The 15,861-nt window shown below is 36.8% G+C and overlaps 3 long non-coding RNA genes across 10 annotated transcripts in view; 2 read left to right on the plus strand and 1 right to left on the minus strand.

The window, feature by feature from the left end:
- The first annotated feature begins 1,121 nt into the window (after positions 1 to 1,121).
- Positions 1,122 to 3,184, plus strand: LOC127738514 (uncharacterized). Its single transcript, XR_008000092.1, has 3 exons — positions 1,122 to 1,441; positions 1,608 to 1,773; positions 1,955 to 3,184. It is a non-coding gene; the product is annotated as an uncharacterized LOC127738514 (long non-coding RNA).
- A 1,951-nt stretch (positions 3,185 to 5,135) lies between these two features.
- Positions 5,136 to 15,861, plus strand: part of LOC127738512 (uncharacterized) — a 63,521-nt gene continuing 52,795 nt past the window's right edge. For all 6 annotated transcript variants that reach the window (XR_008000086.1, XR_008000090.1, XR_008000085.1 and 3 more), the window contains exon 1: positions 5,136 to 6,446. This is a non-coding gene — a long non-coding RNA (uncharacterized LOC127738512). The remainder of the gene's footprint in view (positions 6,447 to 15,861) is intronic.
- The window catches only part of LOC127738522 (uncharacterized), a 28,010-nt gene continuing 18,859 nt past the window's right edge, over positions 6,711 to 15,861 (minus strand). Inside the window, exon 2 of one of the 3 annotated variants that reach the window (XR_008000099.1) lies at positions 6,711 to 6,883. This is a non-coding gene — a long non-coding RNA (uncharacterized LOC127738522). Of the gene's footprint in view, positions 6,884 to 9,064; positions 9,238 to 11,436; positions 11,610 to 15,861 lie in introns of those variants that run through there. The other 2 variants (XR_008000100.1, XR_008000101.1) reach the window with 2 other exon arrangements.

A 15,861-nucleotide genomic window follows, 5' to 3' on the forward strand; every position in this document is an offset into this window, starting at 1 on the left:
GTCCCTTTATAACTATATGATATGCAAGCGGGGGCATCATCTGTGTCCACATGTGGACACTATCCACATTTATTTCCTTCTTATTTCTAAATTTTCCCATTCCAATGATTTAATTAAATTTGAAACTGCTCCAGGTGATCTGTCTTTATAATCATTGAAGACAAACCTGGCTGCCTTACGCTGTACCTGCTCAACCTGAGTGATGTGTTGCTTTTTGTACGGATCCCATACAGGGGAAGAGTATTCGACGACTGGACGGACAAGTGATGTGTACGTAAGGTTTTTAACCTTACGTGTGCAGTTTTTTAAATTCCTACGAAGAAAACCTAAGGTTTTATTTGCCTTACAGGTAATATTGTTTATATGTGTTCCCCAATCAAGATCATGGCTTATAGTTACACCTAAATATTTACTATCTTTTACTGCTTCTAAAACATGATTGTGCAATATATAATCAAAAGTGGAAGGTTTACTTTTTTTAGAAATATGAATAACATAACACTTCTCAGGATTAAAATTCATTTGCCAGTCCTCTTCCCGTTGTACTAAACTAGATAAATCTTTTTGAAGTAATTTGGCATCAGAACTGTTATTAACATTTCTATACAATAAACAGTCATCTGCAAAAAGTCTTGCATTGCAAGTTACATGTTCGGGTAGGTCATTAATAAAGAGTAAAAATAATGTTGGGCCTAAAACTGTTCCCTGAGGGACACCAGAATCAACAGCTAATTTTGAAGATTTAACACCATTTAATAGTACCTGCTGTTGCCTGTCAGCTAAAAAGTCATTTATCCAATTTAAATTTTGATTCCTAATACCATAAAAGTTTAATTTCTGGGCTAATCTTTGATGGGGGACTTTATCGAAAGCTTTGGAAAAATCTAAAAGTATAACATCTATTTGGTTACCATATCCCAATGATTTTGCAAGATCTTGTAAACTGATGATAAGTTGGGTCTCACAAGACCTTTTACTTCTAAACCCATGTTGACTATCATTTAATATGTTATTAATTGTAAGATGTTTCCTTATGTTGCTTGTTATAATGTGTTCTAGAATTTTGCAACATATTGCAGTTAGTGAAACTGGTCTATAATTAATAGCGTTATGCTTGTCACCTTTTTAGCTCACCTGGCCCGAAGGGCCAAGTGAGCTTTTCTCATCACTTGGCGTCCGTCGTCGTCGTCGGCGTTAACTTTTTACATTTTGAACTTCTTCTAGAGAACCACTGAATGGAATGAAACCAAACATGGCATGAATGTTCCTTATGAGGTGCTGACCAAGTGTTGTTACTTTGTAGCCGATCCATCATCCAAGATGGCCGCCAGCGGGGGACTTAGTTTAACATAGGACCCTATGGGAAATGCATACAAATGACTTCTTTTAGAGAACCACTGAATGGAATGAAACCAAACATGGCATGAATGTTCCTTATGAGGTGCTCACCAAGTGTTGTTACTTTGTAGCCGATCCATCATCCAAGATGGCCGCCAGCGGGGGACTTAGTTTAACATAGGACCCTATGGGAAATGCATACAAATGACTTCTTTTAGAGAACCACTAAATGGAATAAAACCAAACATGGCATGAATGTTCCTTATAAGGTGCTGACCATGTGTTGTTACTTTGTAGCCGATCCATCATCCAAGATGGCTGCCATCTGGGAACTTAGTTTAACATAGGACCCTATGGGAAATACATACAAAAGTCTTCTTTTAGAGAACCACTGAATGGAATGAAACCAAACATGGCATGAATGTTCCTTATGAGGTGCTGACCAAGTGTTGTTACTTTGTAGCCGATCCATCATCCAAGATGGCAGCCAGCGGGGGACTTAGTTTAACATAGGACCCTATGGGAAATACATAAAAAAGTCTTCTTTTAGAGAACCACTGAATGGAATAGAACCAAACATGGCATGAATGTTCCTTATGAGGTTCTGACCAATGAGATGCTGACCAAGTGTTGTTACTTTGCAGTTGGTCCATCATCCAAGATGGCCGCCAGCGGGGGACTTAGTTTATCATAGGACCCTATGGGAAATACATACAAATGTCTTCTTTTAGAGAACCACTGAATGGAACGAAACCAAACATGGCATGAATGTTCCTTATGAGGTTCTGACCAAGTGTTGTTACTTTGTAGCCGATCCATCATCCAAGATGGCCACCAGCGGGGGACTTAGTTTAACATAGGACCCTATGGGAAATACATACAAATGTCTTCTTTTAGAGAACCACTGAATGGAATGAAACAAACATGGCATGAATGTTCCTTATGAGGTGCTGACCAAGTGTTGTTACTTTGCAGTAGGTCCATCATCCAAGATGGCCGACAGCAGGGGACTTAGTTTAACAAAGGACCTATGAGAAATACATACAAATGTCTTCTTTTAGAGAACCACTGAATGGAATGAAATCAAACATGGCATGAATCTTCCTTATGAGATGCTGACCAAGTGTTGTTACTTTGTAGCCGATCCATCATCCAAGATGGCCGCCAGCGGGGGACTTAGTTTTATATAGGACCCTTTGGGAAATACATAAAAATGTCTTCTTTTAGAGAACCAATAAATGGAATGGAACCAAACATGGCATGAATGTTCCTTATGAGATGTTGACCAAGTGTTGTTACTTTGCAGCCGATCCATCATCCAAGATGGCCGCCAGCGGGGGACTTAGTTTAACATAGGACCCTATGGGAAATACATACAATTGTCTTCTTTTAGAGAACCACTGAATGGAATTGAACCAAACATGGCATGAATGTTCCTTATGAGTTGCAGACCAAGTGTTGTTACTTTGCAGTCGATCCATCATCCAAGATGGCCGCTAGGGGGGGGGCTTAGTTTTACATAGGACCCTATTGGAAATACATACAAATGTCTTCTTTTAGAGTACCACTGAATGGAATGAAACCAAACATGGCATGAATGTTCCTTATGAAGTGCTGACCAAGTGTTGCTACTTTGTTGCCGATTTACTGTTCAAGATGGCCACCAGGATATTTTGTTAAATAACGGGACCAATATTAATCAAAATTTGGCCTCAATCATTATTTTGGTATCTGTTATGATTTTTATCTATCTTTACATGATTTCTAAAACCAAAGTAGAGTCAGGTGAGCGACACAGGCTCTTGAGAGCCTCTAGTTTAAATATTGGTACAACATTAGCCTGCTTCCAATCAGTTGGGATTTTACCAGTATCAATAGATTTTTGGAGAAAGAATGTCAAAAATGGAGACAATTCTTCTGCAAAATTATGTAAAAAATATGCTGGCAGATTATCAGGGCCAGTGGCTTTGTGTGGATTTAAGTTTTTAAGTAACTTTAATAAGCCATTATTACTAAACTATAATTAAATATAAAAATGAGAATTTCGTGTAATCGACAATGAGACAACTATCCATTAACTGCGGGACGTAGCTCTTATAGTCATTTGAGGTATTGTTTTTGAATTTACGGACCGCTGCTAACTATATCCACCCGAGTGCGATAATACTCAGAGGACTGCACTGTATTGACTATTGGAAGAAGAGCCGGTCGAGTAAGAAAAACAACAATTAAGCATGTTACAAGTGCAAACCGTACATCATCTGAGATGAAATTTGGAAAGTAGGCTTGGTATGTGTCTAATAACATTTTGTCTTACCTTAATACCAATTCAAACCCAATGTTCCTGTGATATTGTTGATCATTATCAAGGCTGTTGCAGACAAAAATGGCCGTTTTAGGATAGATCTCACATCACGTGACGTGTTATGGTTTGTAATTACAGTTGTCTCCCCTTAAAAGATGGCGGGAGCTTTAAAATCTGTACTGAACACATTTCGGCAAAATCCTAACTTTTTATCATACAGATTAAGGAGAGAGCAAAACAAGGCCTCATCAACGAAATAGTTGCTAGATATACCCATTCAGCATGTGCACGAATCCGGGTCCGTTCGCCCTGATTCACGTTCGCCCAGGGTCCATTCGCCCTGATTAACAGTGATTTTATTTTTAGTCCCATACCGACGAACTCGAAGGGGACTTTAGGTTTGCACTCCGTCCGTCTGTCTGTCTGTCTGTCCGTCTGTCAGTCTGGCCACAGGAATCGGAAATTCTATCAATAAAATTCTGTAAATGATAAAGTCGACTATCAATAGAGCTTCTCGTAGATAAGATATTGATTCGAAAATTGGTAAATAGTTTTATCATGACAAGTTACAGATCAAGTTAGAATTTTGTTCCGGTCTGCTGAATTTGTGCAGAGTTATGGTCCTTGGCCTTAGAAAATTCACTTAAATAATCAGTTTTCAACACTTTACGTCATGCTTGAATATATTGACTTGATATTTTTATATAGTTTACACCATGACAAGTTATAGATCAAGTTAGAATTTTGTTCCAATACAATGAATTTTTAACCGGTAGGGGACTATGTATTGCCATGCAATACTCACAGAATGCTTGTTTAGAAAGGAATTATTTTTTTTCAGATCCACATCACATACGTTAACAGATGAAGTACCAGTCTCTGGTAATAATGAAGATGATACTTTGGTATTTAGTCTAAGTTTTTTGTAGAAATTTGTCTTGAGGAAGAAAATTTTTTAAATAGATTAGCATTCCTACAATGAAAGGAGTCAAAAAAGTACATAAAAAAAAATATTTGGTTAATTTACACATAAAATATTCCAGATTAGACCAGGATAATCAATCTGTCATATGGTTTTATTCTTAAAGTTATTACAGTCTGTGCCAAAAACTTTTCTAAGCACTAGCCCATATGGCTAGTTGAATAAAAAAAATACTATCCCTAATTGATGTTTACTAGACCTGAAAAATTTTGTGTCACTGGTGAGGATCACGAAGTGATCCGAACCTTCTAGGGGGGTTTGGGGGCATGCCCCCCCCACAAGAAAATTTTGGAAAATTAGATGTAAAATCCTGCATTCTGAGGTTACATTTTTATACGACCGCAAAAAAATTTTTGTGGTCGTATATTGGTATGACGTTGGCGTCGTCGTCGTCGTCGTTGTCTGGCGTCGTCCGGCGTCGTCCGAAGACACATTGGTTTTCGCACTCTAACTTTAGTTTAAGTGAATGGATCTCTATGAAATTTTACCACAAGGTTCAATACCACAAAAGAAAGGGGTTATGGTACCAACAGTAAAGGAATTAGGGGCCAAAAATAAGCATTTTTGTAACTTCCAGACATAACTTGTGTGTTAGTGTATGGATCTCTGTGACATTGTACCACAAGGTTCCATATCACAAAAGGAATGCTGGGATTGATTTTGGGGGTAATTGCCTCAAAATTTTAGGAATTAGGGGCCAAAAACAAGCATTTTTCTAGTTTCATGACAATAACTTGTGTGTAAGTGTATGGATCTTTCTGAAATTGTACTACAAAGTTCCATATCACAAAGGGAAAGCTGGAATTGAGTTTGGGGGTAATTGCCGAAACGTTTAGGAATTGGGGGCCAAAAATAAGCATTTTTCTAGTTTCCAGACAATAACTTGTGTTCAAGTGTATGGATCTCTCTGAAATTGTACTGCAAGGTACCATACCACAAAGGGAAGACTGGGATTGATGATGGGGGTAATTGCCTCAATATTTTAGGAATTAGGGGCCAGAAAGGGGCAAAAAACAAGTATTTTTCTAGTTTCAGGACAATAACTTGTGTGTAAGTGTATGGATCTTTCTGAAATTGTACTACAAGGTTCCATATCACAAAGGGAAAGCTGGGTTTGAGTTTGGGGGTAATTGCCCTAAACGTTTAGGAATTTGGGGCCAAAAAACACATTTTTCTAGTTTCCAGACAATAACGTGTTCAAGTTTATGGATCTCTCTGAAATTGTACTGCAAGGTACCATACCACAAAGGGAAGGCTGGGATTGAGTTTGGGGGTGATGAATCATAAGGGGGTTCAAAAAATTTGGGGGGGGATTTTTTTTTTTTTCCTTTTTTTTTCTTTTAAAATTTTCCATTTTAAGTTGGTTATTTCTGATTTATATTTAAAAGCAAATAATAATGATATGGTAGGAGATACACACCAAACAGGATGTGTAAATTATTAAATAATAAGTATTGTGCAATAGCAAGAAATTTTCAATTGCACAGTATTGCACAATAGCAAGAAATCTTCAATTGCACAGTATTGTGCAATAGCAAGAAATCTTCAATTGCACAGTATTGCGCAATAGCAAGAAATATCCAATAGCACAATATTGCGCAATAGCAAGAAATTGTCAATTGTACAGTATTGCGCAATAGCAAGAAATATTTAATTGCACAGTATTGTGCAAAAGAAGATACTTCGTATAAATTGCTTATTTCTTGACCAATTTCAATGGGGTTTTATTCTTGAATTCTTGGGGTTCTTTAATATGCTGAATCTAACCGTGTATTTAGTTTTTGGATTTTGGGCCCCGTTTTTAAATTGGTCCACATTGAGGTCAAAAGGGTCCAAAATTAAACTTAGTTTGATTTTAACAAAAATTGAATTCTTAGGGTTCTTTGATATGCTGAATCTAAACATGTATTTAGATTTTTGATTATGGGCCCAGTTTTCAAGTTGGTCCAAATCGGGGTCCAAAATTAAACTTTGTTTGATTTCAACAAAAATTGAATATATGGGGTTCTTTGATATGCTGAATCTAACCATGTACTTAGATTTTTGATTTTTGGGCCCCTTTATCAACTTTGTCCACATTGAGGTAAAAAGGGTCCAAAATTAAACTTTGTTTGATTTCATCAAAAATTGAATTCTTGGGGTTCTTTGATATGCTGAATCTAACCATGTATTTAGATTTTGGATATTGGACCATAATAGGTGAATGTCCAATTTAAAATTTTTAAGTTCTTAGACCACATTCATTCTGTGTCAGAAACCTATGCTGTGTCAAATATTTAATCACAATCCAAATGCAAAGCTGTATCAAGCTTGAATGTTGTCCATACTTGCCCCAACTGTTCAGGGTTCGACCTCTGCGGTCGTATCAAGCTGCGCCCTGCGGAGCATTTTATTAGAATATATTACTACTCTAATGTCTTTCTAAACATTATTTCTTCAAAATGGATGCATTTTTTCAAAAATATAGGCTAAAACTGAATGATAGCTCTGCACCTGGCTATAATGGGCAGTGTCAAATTTGGACAGGTTTATGTACACCTAATGGCAAATATGGGGTTATTAATTGTAAATTTCCAGATGCCAGAGGGTGGAGACAAATGCATGTGCACAGGCTTGCCTACATGGTGCATCATCAGAATATTTTTATTGATAAAACTTTTGATGTTTCGCATCTGTGCCACAATTGGAAATGCATTACTGTCGAACATCTGTCGTCGGAACCTCATGGTTTCAGCAACAGCCGACAGTCATGCGTTTCAACACGTTCCTGCTTGGGCCACCCAGATCCCCTCCCTCCGTGCAGAGTGGAGTTAAAAATGGACAATAATAATTTGGGTAAAATATTAAATGGGTACATTTATTATACGACCGCAAAAATTTTTGCGGTCGTATATTGGTATGACGTTGGCGTCGTCCGAAGACACATTAGTTTAAGTGAATGGATCTCTATGAAATTTTACCATAAGGTTCAATACCACAAAAGGAAGGTTGAGATTGATTTTGGGGGTTATGGTACCAACAGTTAAGGAAAAAGGGGCCAAAAATAAGCATTTTTGTAACTTCCAGACATAACTTGTGTGTTAGTGTATGGATATCTCTGAAATTGTACCACAAGGTTCCATATCACACAGGGAATGCTGGGATTGATTTTGGGGGTAATTAACTCAAAATATTAGGAATAAGGGCCCAAAAAAGGGGCAAAAACAAGCATTTTTCTAGTTTCATGACAATAACTTGTGTGTAAGTGTATGGATCTTTCTGAAATTGTACTACAAGGTTCCATATCACAAAGGGAAAGCTGGAATTGAGTTTGGGGGTAATTGCCCAAAATGTTTAGGAATAATGGGCCAAAAATAAGCATTTTTCTAGTTTCCAGACAATAACTTGTGTTCAAGTGTATGGATCTCTCTGAAATTGTACTGCAAGGTACCATACCACAAAGGGAATGCTGGGATTGAGTTTGGGGGTGATGAATCATAAGGGGGTTCAGAAAATTTGGGGGGGGGGGATTTTTTTTTTTTTTTTCCTTTTTTTCTTTTTTTCCTTTTTTTTTTCTTTTAAAATTTTCCATTTTAAGTTGGTTATTTCTCTGTTTTATATTTAAAAGCAAATAATAATGATATGGTAGGAGATACACACCAAACAGGATGTGTAAATTATTATATAAAAAGTATTGTGCAATAGCAAGAAATTTTCAATTGCACAGTATTGCACAATAGCAAGTAATCTTCAATTGCACAGTATTGCGCAATAGCAAGAAATCTTCAATTACAAAGTATTGTGCAATAGCAAGAAATATCCAATAGCACAATATTGCGCAATAGCAAGAAATTGTCAATTGTACAGTTTTGCGCAATTGCAAGAAATATTCAATTGCACAGTATTGTGCAAAAGAAGATACTTCGTATAAGTTGCTTATTTCTTGACCAATTTCAATGGGGTTTTATTCTTAAATTCTTGGGGTTCTTAAATATGCTGATTCTAACCGTGTATTAAGTTTTTGTATTTTGGGCCCCGTTTTTAAATTGGTCCACATTGAGGTCCAAAGGGTCCAAAATTAAACTTTGTTTGATTTCATCAAAAATTGAATTATTGGGGTTCTTTGATATGCCGAATCTAACTGTGTATTCAGATTCTTAATTTTTGGTTCCGTTTTCAAATTGGTCTACATTAAGGTCCAAAGGGTCCAAAATTAAACTTAGTTTGATTTTAACAAAAATTGAATTCTTAGGGTTCTTTGATATGCTGAATCTAAACATGTATTTAGATTTTTGATTATGGGCCCAGTTTTCAAGTTGGTCCAAATCGGGGTCCTAAATTAAACTTTGTTTGATTTCAACAAAAATTGAATATATGGGGTTCTTTGATATGCTGAATCTAACCATGTATTTAGATTTTTGATTTTTGGGCCCCATTATCAACTTTGTCCACATTGAGGTAAAAAGGGTCCAAAATTAAACTTTGTTTGATTTCATCAAAAATTGAATTCTTGGGGTTCTTTGATATGCTGAATCTAACCAAGTATTTAGATTTTGGATATTGGACCATAATAGGTGAATGTCCAATTTAAAATTTTTAAGTTCTTAGACCACATTCATTCTGTGTCAGAAACCTATGCTGTGTCAAATATTTAATCACAATCCAAATGCAAAGCTGTATCAAGCTTGAATGTTGTCCATACTTGCCCCAACTGTTCAGGGTTCGACCTCTGCGGTCGTATCAAGCTGCGCCCTGCGGAGCATTTTATTAGAATATATTACTACTCTAATGTCTTTCTAAACATTATTTCTTCAAAATGGATGCATTTTTTCAAAAATATAGGCTAAAACTGAATGATAGCTCTGCACCTGGCTATAATGGGCAGTGTCAAATTTGGACAGGTTTATGTACACCTAATGGCAAATATGGGGTTATTAATTGTAAATTTCCAGATGCCAGAGGGTGGAGACAAATGCATGTGCACAGGCTTGCCTACATGGTGCATCATCAGAATATTTTTATTGATAAAACTTTTGATGTTTCGCATCTGTGCCACAATTGGAAATGCATTACTGTCGAACATCTGTCGTTGGAACCTCATGGTTTCAACAACAGCCGACAGTCATGCGTTTCAACACGTTCCTGCTTGGGCCACCCAGATCCCCTCCCTCCGTGCAGAGTGGAGTTAAAAATGGACAATAATAATTTGGGTAAAATATTAATTGGGTACATTTATTATACGACGCAAAAATTTTTGCGGTCGTATATTGGTATGACGTTGGCGTCGTCGTCGTCGTCTGGCGTCGTCCGAAGACACATTAGTTTAAGTGAATGGATCTCTATGAAATTTTACCATAAGGTTCAATACCACAAAAGGAAGGTTGGGATTGATTTTGGGGGTTATGGTACCAACAGTTAAGGAAAAAGGGGCCAAAAATAAGCATTTTTGTAACTTCCAGACATAACTTGTGTGTTAGTGTATGGATATCTCTGAAATTGTACCACAAGGTTCCATATCACACAGGGAATGCTGGGATTGATTTTGGGGGTAATTAACTCAAAATATTAGGAATAAGGGCCCAAAAAAGGGGCAAAAACAAGCATTTTTCTAGTTTCATGACAATAACTTGTGTGTAAGTGTATGGATCTTTCTGAAATTGTACTACAAGGTTCCATATCACAAAGGGAAAGCTGGAATTGAGTTTGGGGGTAATTGCCCAAAATGTTTAGGAATAATGGGCCAAAAATAAGCATTTTTCTAGTTTCCAGACAATAACTTGTGTTCAAGTGTATGGATCTCTATGAAATTGTACTGCAAGGTACCATACCACAAAGGGAATGCTGGGATTGAGTTTGGGGGTGATGAATCATAAGGGGGTTCAGAAAATTTGGGGGGGGGGGGGATTTTTTTTTTTTTTCCTTTTTTTCTTTTTTTCCTTTTTTTTTTCTTTTAAAATTTTCCATTTTAAGTTGGTTATTTCTCTGTTTTATATTTAAAAGCAAATAATAATGATATGGTAGGAGATACACACCAAACAGGATGTGTAAATTATTATATAAAAAGTATTGTGCAATAGCAAGAAATTTTCAATTGCACAGTATTGCACAATAGCAAGTAATCTTCAATTGCACAGTATTGCGCAATAGCAAGAAATCTTCAATTACAAAGTATTGTGCAATAGCAAGAAATATCCAATAGCACAATATTGCGCAATAGCAAGAAATTGTCAATTGTACAGTTTTGCGCAATTGCAAGAAATATTCAATTGCACAGTATTGTGCAAAAGAAGATACTTCGTATAAGTTGCTTATTTCTTGACCAATTTCAATGGGGTTTTATTCTTAAATTCTTGGGGTTCTTAAATATGCTGATTCTAACCGTGTATTAAGTTTTTGTATTTTGGGCCCCGTTTTTAAATTGGTCCACATTGAGGTCCAAAGGGTCCAAAATTAAACTTTGTTTGATTTCATCAAAAATTGAATTATTGGGGTTCTTTGATATGCCGAATCTAACTGTGTATTTAGATTCTTAATTTTTGGTTCCGTTTTCAAATTGGTCTACATTAAGGTCCAAAGGGTCCAAAATTAAACTTAGTTTGATTTTAACAAAAATTGAATTCTTAGGGTTCTTTGATATGCTGAATCTAAACATGTATTTAGATTTTTGATTATGGGCCCAGTTTTCAAGTTGGTCCAAATCGGGGTCCTAAATTAAACTTTGTTTGATTTCAACAAAAATTGAATATATGGGGTTCTTTGATATGCTGAATCTAACCATGTATTTAGATTTTTGATTTTTGGGCCCCATTATCAACTTTGTCCACATTGAGGTAAAAAGGGTCCAAAATTAAACTTTGTTTGATTTCATCAAAAATTGAATTCTTGGGGTTCTTTGATATGCTGAATCTAACCAAGTATTTAGATTTTGGATATTGGACCATAATAGGTGAATGTCCAATTTAAAATTTTTAAGTTCTTAGACCACATTCATTCTGTGTCAGAAACCTATGCTGTGTCAAATATTTAATCACAATCCAAATGCAAAGCTGTATCAAGCTTGAATGTTGTCCATACTTGCCCCAACTGTTCAGGGTTCGACCTCTGCGGTCGTATCAAGCTGCGCCCTGCGGAGCATTTTATTAGAATATATTACTACTCTAATGTCTTTCTAAACATTATTTCTTCAAAATGGATGCATTTTTTCAAAAATATAGGCTAAAACTGAATGATAGCTCTGCACCTGGCTATAATGGGCAGTGTCAAATTTGGACAGGTTTATGTACACCTAATGGCAAATATAGGGTTATTAATTGTAAATTTCCAGATGCCAGTGGGTGGAGACAAATGCATGTGCACAGGCTTGCCTACATGGTGCATCATCAGAATATTTTTATTGATAAAACTTTTGATGTTTCGCATCTGTGCCACAATTGGAAATGCATTACTGTCGAACATCTGTCGTTGGAACCTCATGGTTTCAACAACAGCCGACAGTCATGCGTTTCAACACGTTCCTGCTTGGGCCACCCAGATCCCCTCCCTCCGTGCAGAGTGGAGTTAAAAATGGACAATAATAATTTGGGTAAAATATTAATTGGGTACATTTATTATACAACCGCAAAAATTTTTGCGGTCGTATATTGGTATGACGTTGGCGTCGTCGTCGTCGTCCGAAGACACATTAGTTTAAGTGAATGGATCTCTATGAAATTTTACCATAAGGTTCAATACCACAAAAGGAAGGTTGGGATTGATTTTGGGGGTTATGGTACCAACAGTTAAGGAAAAAGGGGCCAAAAATAAGCATTTTTGTAACTTCCAGACATAACTTGTGTGTTAGTGTATGGATATCTCTGAAATTGTACCACAAGGTTCCATATCACACAGGGAATGCTGGGATTGATTTTGGGGGTAATTAACTCAAAATATTAGGAATAAGGGCCCAAAAAAGGGGCAAAAACAAGCATTTTTCTAGTTTCATGACAATAACTTGTGTGTAAGTGTATGGATCTTTCTGAAATTGTACTACAAGGTTCCATATCACAAAGGGAAAGCTGGAATTGAGTTTGGGGGGTAATTGCCCAAAATGTTTAGGAATAAGGGGCCAAAAATAAGCATTTTTCTAGTTTCCAGACAATAACTTGTGTTCAAGTGTATGGATCTCTATGAAATTGTACTGCAAGGTACCATACCACAAAGGGAATGCTGGGATTGAGTTTGGGGGTGATGAATCAAAAGGGGGTTCAGAAAATTTGGGGGGGGGGGGGGATTTTTTTTTTTTTTTCCTTTTTTTCTTTTTTTCCTTTTTTTTTTCTTTTAAAATTTTCAATTGCACAGTATTGCACAATAGCAAGTAATCTTCAATTGCACAGTATTGCGCAATAGCAAGAAATCTTCAATTACAAAGTATTGTGCAATAGCAAGAAATATCCAATAGCACAATATTGCGCAATAGCAAGAAATTGTCAATTGTACAGTTTTGCGCAATTGCAAGAAATATTCAATTGCACAGTATTGTGCAAAAGAAGATACTTCGTATAAGTTGCTTATTTCTTGACCAATTTCAATGGGGTTTTATTCTTAAATTCTTGGGGTTCTTAAATATGCTGATTCTAACCGTGTATTAAGTTTTTGTATTTTGGGCCCCGTTTTTAAATTGGTCCACATTGAGGTCCAAAGGGTCCAAAATTAAACTTTGTTTGATTTCATCAAAAATTGAATTATTGGGGTTCTTTGATATGCCGAATCTGACTGTGTATTTAGATTCTTAATTTTTGGTTCCGTTTTCAAATTGGTCTACATTAAGGTCCAAAGGGTCCAAAATGAAACTTAGTTTGATTTTAACAAAAATTGAATTCTTAGGGTTCTTTGATATGCTGAATCTAAACATGTATTTAGATTTTTGATTATGGGCCCAGTTTTCAAGTTGGTCCAAATCCGGGTCCTAAATTAAACTTTGTTTGATTTCAACAAAAATTGAATATATGGGGTTCTTTGATATGCTGAATCTAACCATGTATTTAGATTTTTGATTTTTGGGCCCCATTATCAACTTTGTCCACATTGAGGTCAAAAGGGTCCAAAATTAAACTTTGTTTGATTTCATCAAAAATTGAATTCTTGGGGTTCTTTGATATGCTGAATCTAACCATGTATTTAGATTTTGGATATTGGACCATAATAGGTGAATGTCCAATTTAAAATTTTTAAGTTCTTAGACCACATTCATTCTGTCAGAAACCTATGCTGTGTCAAATATTTAATCACAATCCAAATTCAGAGCTGTATCAAGCTTGAATGTTGTGTCCATACTTGCCCCAACTGTTCAGGGTTCGACCTCTGCGGTCGTATCAAGCTGCGCCCTGCGGAGCATTTTATTTTTATTATTATTCTAGGGCTGGCAAAAAATTGATATCAGAATGAGAGAGTAAAAGAAAAGAAATTTCAGAACTGATGTACAACAACTTTAGATTCTTTTTTTAATATTTAGGTGGTCCTAAAAAGGACCTTTTATGATTCTGTTTGCTGTTGATCTATTGGTGGATCAACTGGTATCTCAGTCTGCAGCAGGTCTTGGAAGCTTTGGTTTGCAGTAGCTGTTGTGGAACTGTAAGGCAGGCTGTGGATCTAATTGACCTTTGCTGTAATGGTCATGCTTTTTATTCATTTCTCTCCATGCCTTGTGCTCAGCTAGCTTTTCTGCATTCTGCTTTAATCTCCTTTCTTGAACCGCTGGTCTAAGTATATAATCCTGGTTGTATTTAAAGTCAGTGTCCATTTTCTTCAGGTGAAGTTTACTTCGTTCTGAAAGGTCTGCTCCTAGATTCGTACATTTCAGTTGGGTCGAGGTTCCCGGCATGTTGTTATTTCTATGTACTTCTGAAGCAAGTCGTCCTTTCCATAAATTTGTCTGTTTTATCCATTTGCAGGGCAGTGATTTGGTATGTCGACAAGTAAGATGAACGACTCCACCAGTTAAGTGCAGCATCACCTTTGCAGACAATGGAATTTTCCTGACATAGGGTGCAGTCACCATCATAGCAGCGAAGAGTTGCATCTAGAACTTTTGGTAAGTCTTTACTTATTTCATCAATGTTTTTGTCGTACTTTTCCATCAGTTTATTTATTATCATGGAGCATGCATCTGCACTTGAGATCTTTGCTAAACACTGTCTTCAGTTGTCTATTTTCCTCTCTTGTTTTTCCATGGAACATTCCCGCACTGTATTGAGCTCGATTAGAGGCCTTGAATTGAGACTGTCCAAATTGTACTGGATCTGCCAGTCTTTCTACCTTCCACATTGGTTCGAGAGCTTTAATGGCATCTTCAATACCTCTAGCTGAACCTCCATCTCTATCTGTGGTCACATACCGTACAAGAAATTTCTGTAGTCCTAGCTGGTTTCCAATCTCTTTTCCCAGCTCATACTCTGACAGGGAAGCAGCTCTGTATAAATTTGCTGTACAGTCTTCATGGCCTGGACATTCTATTGGAAAGCCTTTACCTCTAAGCCAAGCCCCTTTCCAACACATCTTATTCTGCACAACTGCAGCTACAATAAACTTTCTGTCTGTCATTGTTTCAATACCAAGTGCGAATACTTGAGTGGCATTCTGACCGGGCTTCTTTTTACTAACAATTGTGTTGCTGTTGTATTGAGCATCCACAGTTATGTTAATTTCATTTTCTGGTACACCTCTCTTTCTGTTGACTTCTTTGACTTGTTCAAGTTTCTGTGCCATGTCTGTTTTATTGAGTTTGACCATTTCAGCTGCTACTCTGTTAGATGTGCGTTGCATACTGCTTCGACATGGTGTTGGTGTATCCACTCCTGCAAGTAGTTGCTGCATCGTGGTATTTCCAATTGGGCAATCCTGCAAAGCGGATGCAAGGGCTACATTTGGTTGTCCTGGGTTGGGTCCTGGTTTGCCATTAGCTATTTCTTTATACATCTTCATTCTGTCTCCAATAAAACCACAGGTTATGCATTTCAGGGTATACTGCCAGCAAGTTCCCCACTTTTTCTGTTCCTGATAGTCAACATTAAACTTAGGACAGGAGGGTGAGTTCACTTGGTGTTTATCAAAAGTAGTGTTGTACAAGCTGAGTGTCAGTTGACTGTCTATCCATCTCATACCAGAATGTAATGCTATGCTTTCTTCTTTTTTCAGGTCAGCATTCGCTTGCAGTCGAAGATTACAGATGTGACCAGTCGTCTCTTCACAGTCAGGAGATTGTAAAGTTTGCCGCACATAG

This window comes from Mytilus californianus, unplaced genomic scaffold (assembly GCF_021869535.1).
Source record: "Mytilus californianus isolate M0D057914Y unplaced genomic scaffold, xbMytCali1.0.p SCAF_4, whole genome shotgun sequence".
NCBI lineage: Eukaryota > Metazoa > Mollusca > Bivalvia > Mytilida > Mytilidae > Mytilus > Mytilus californianus.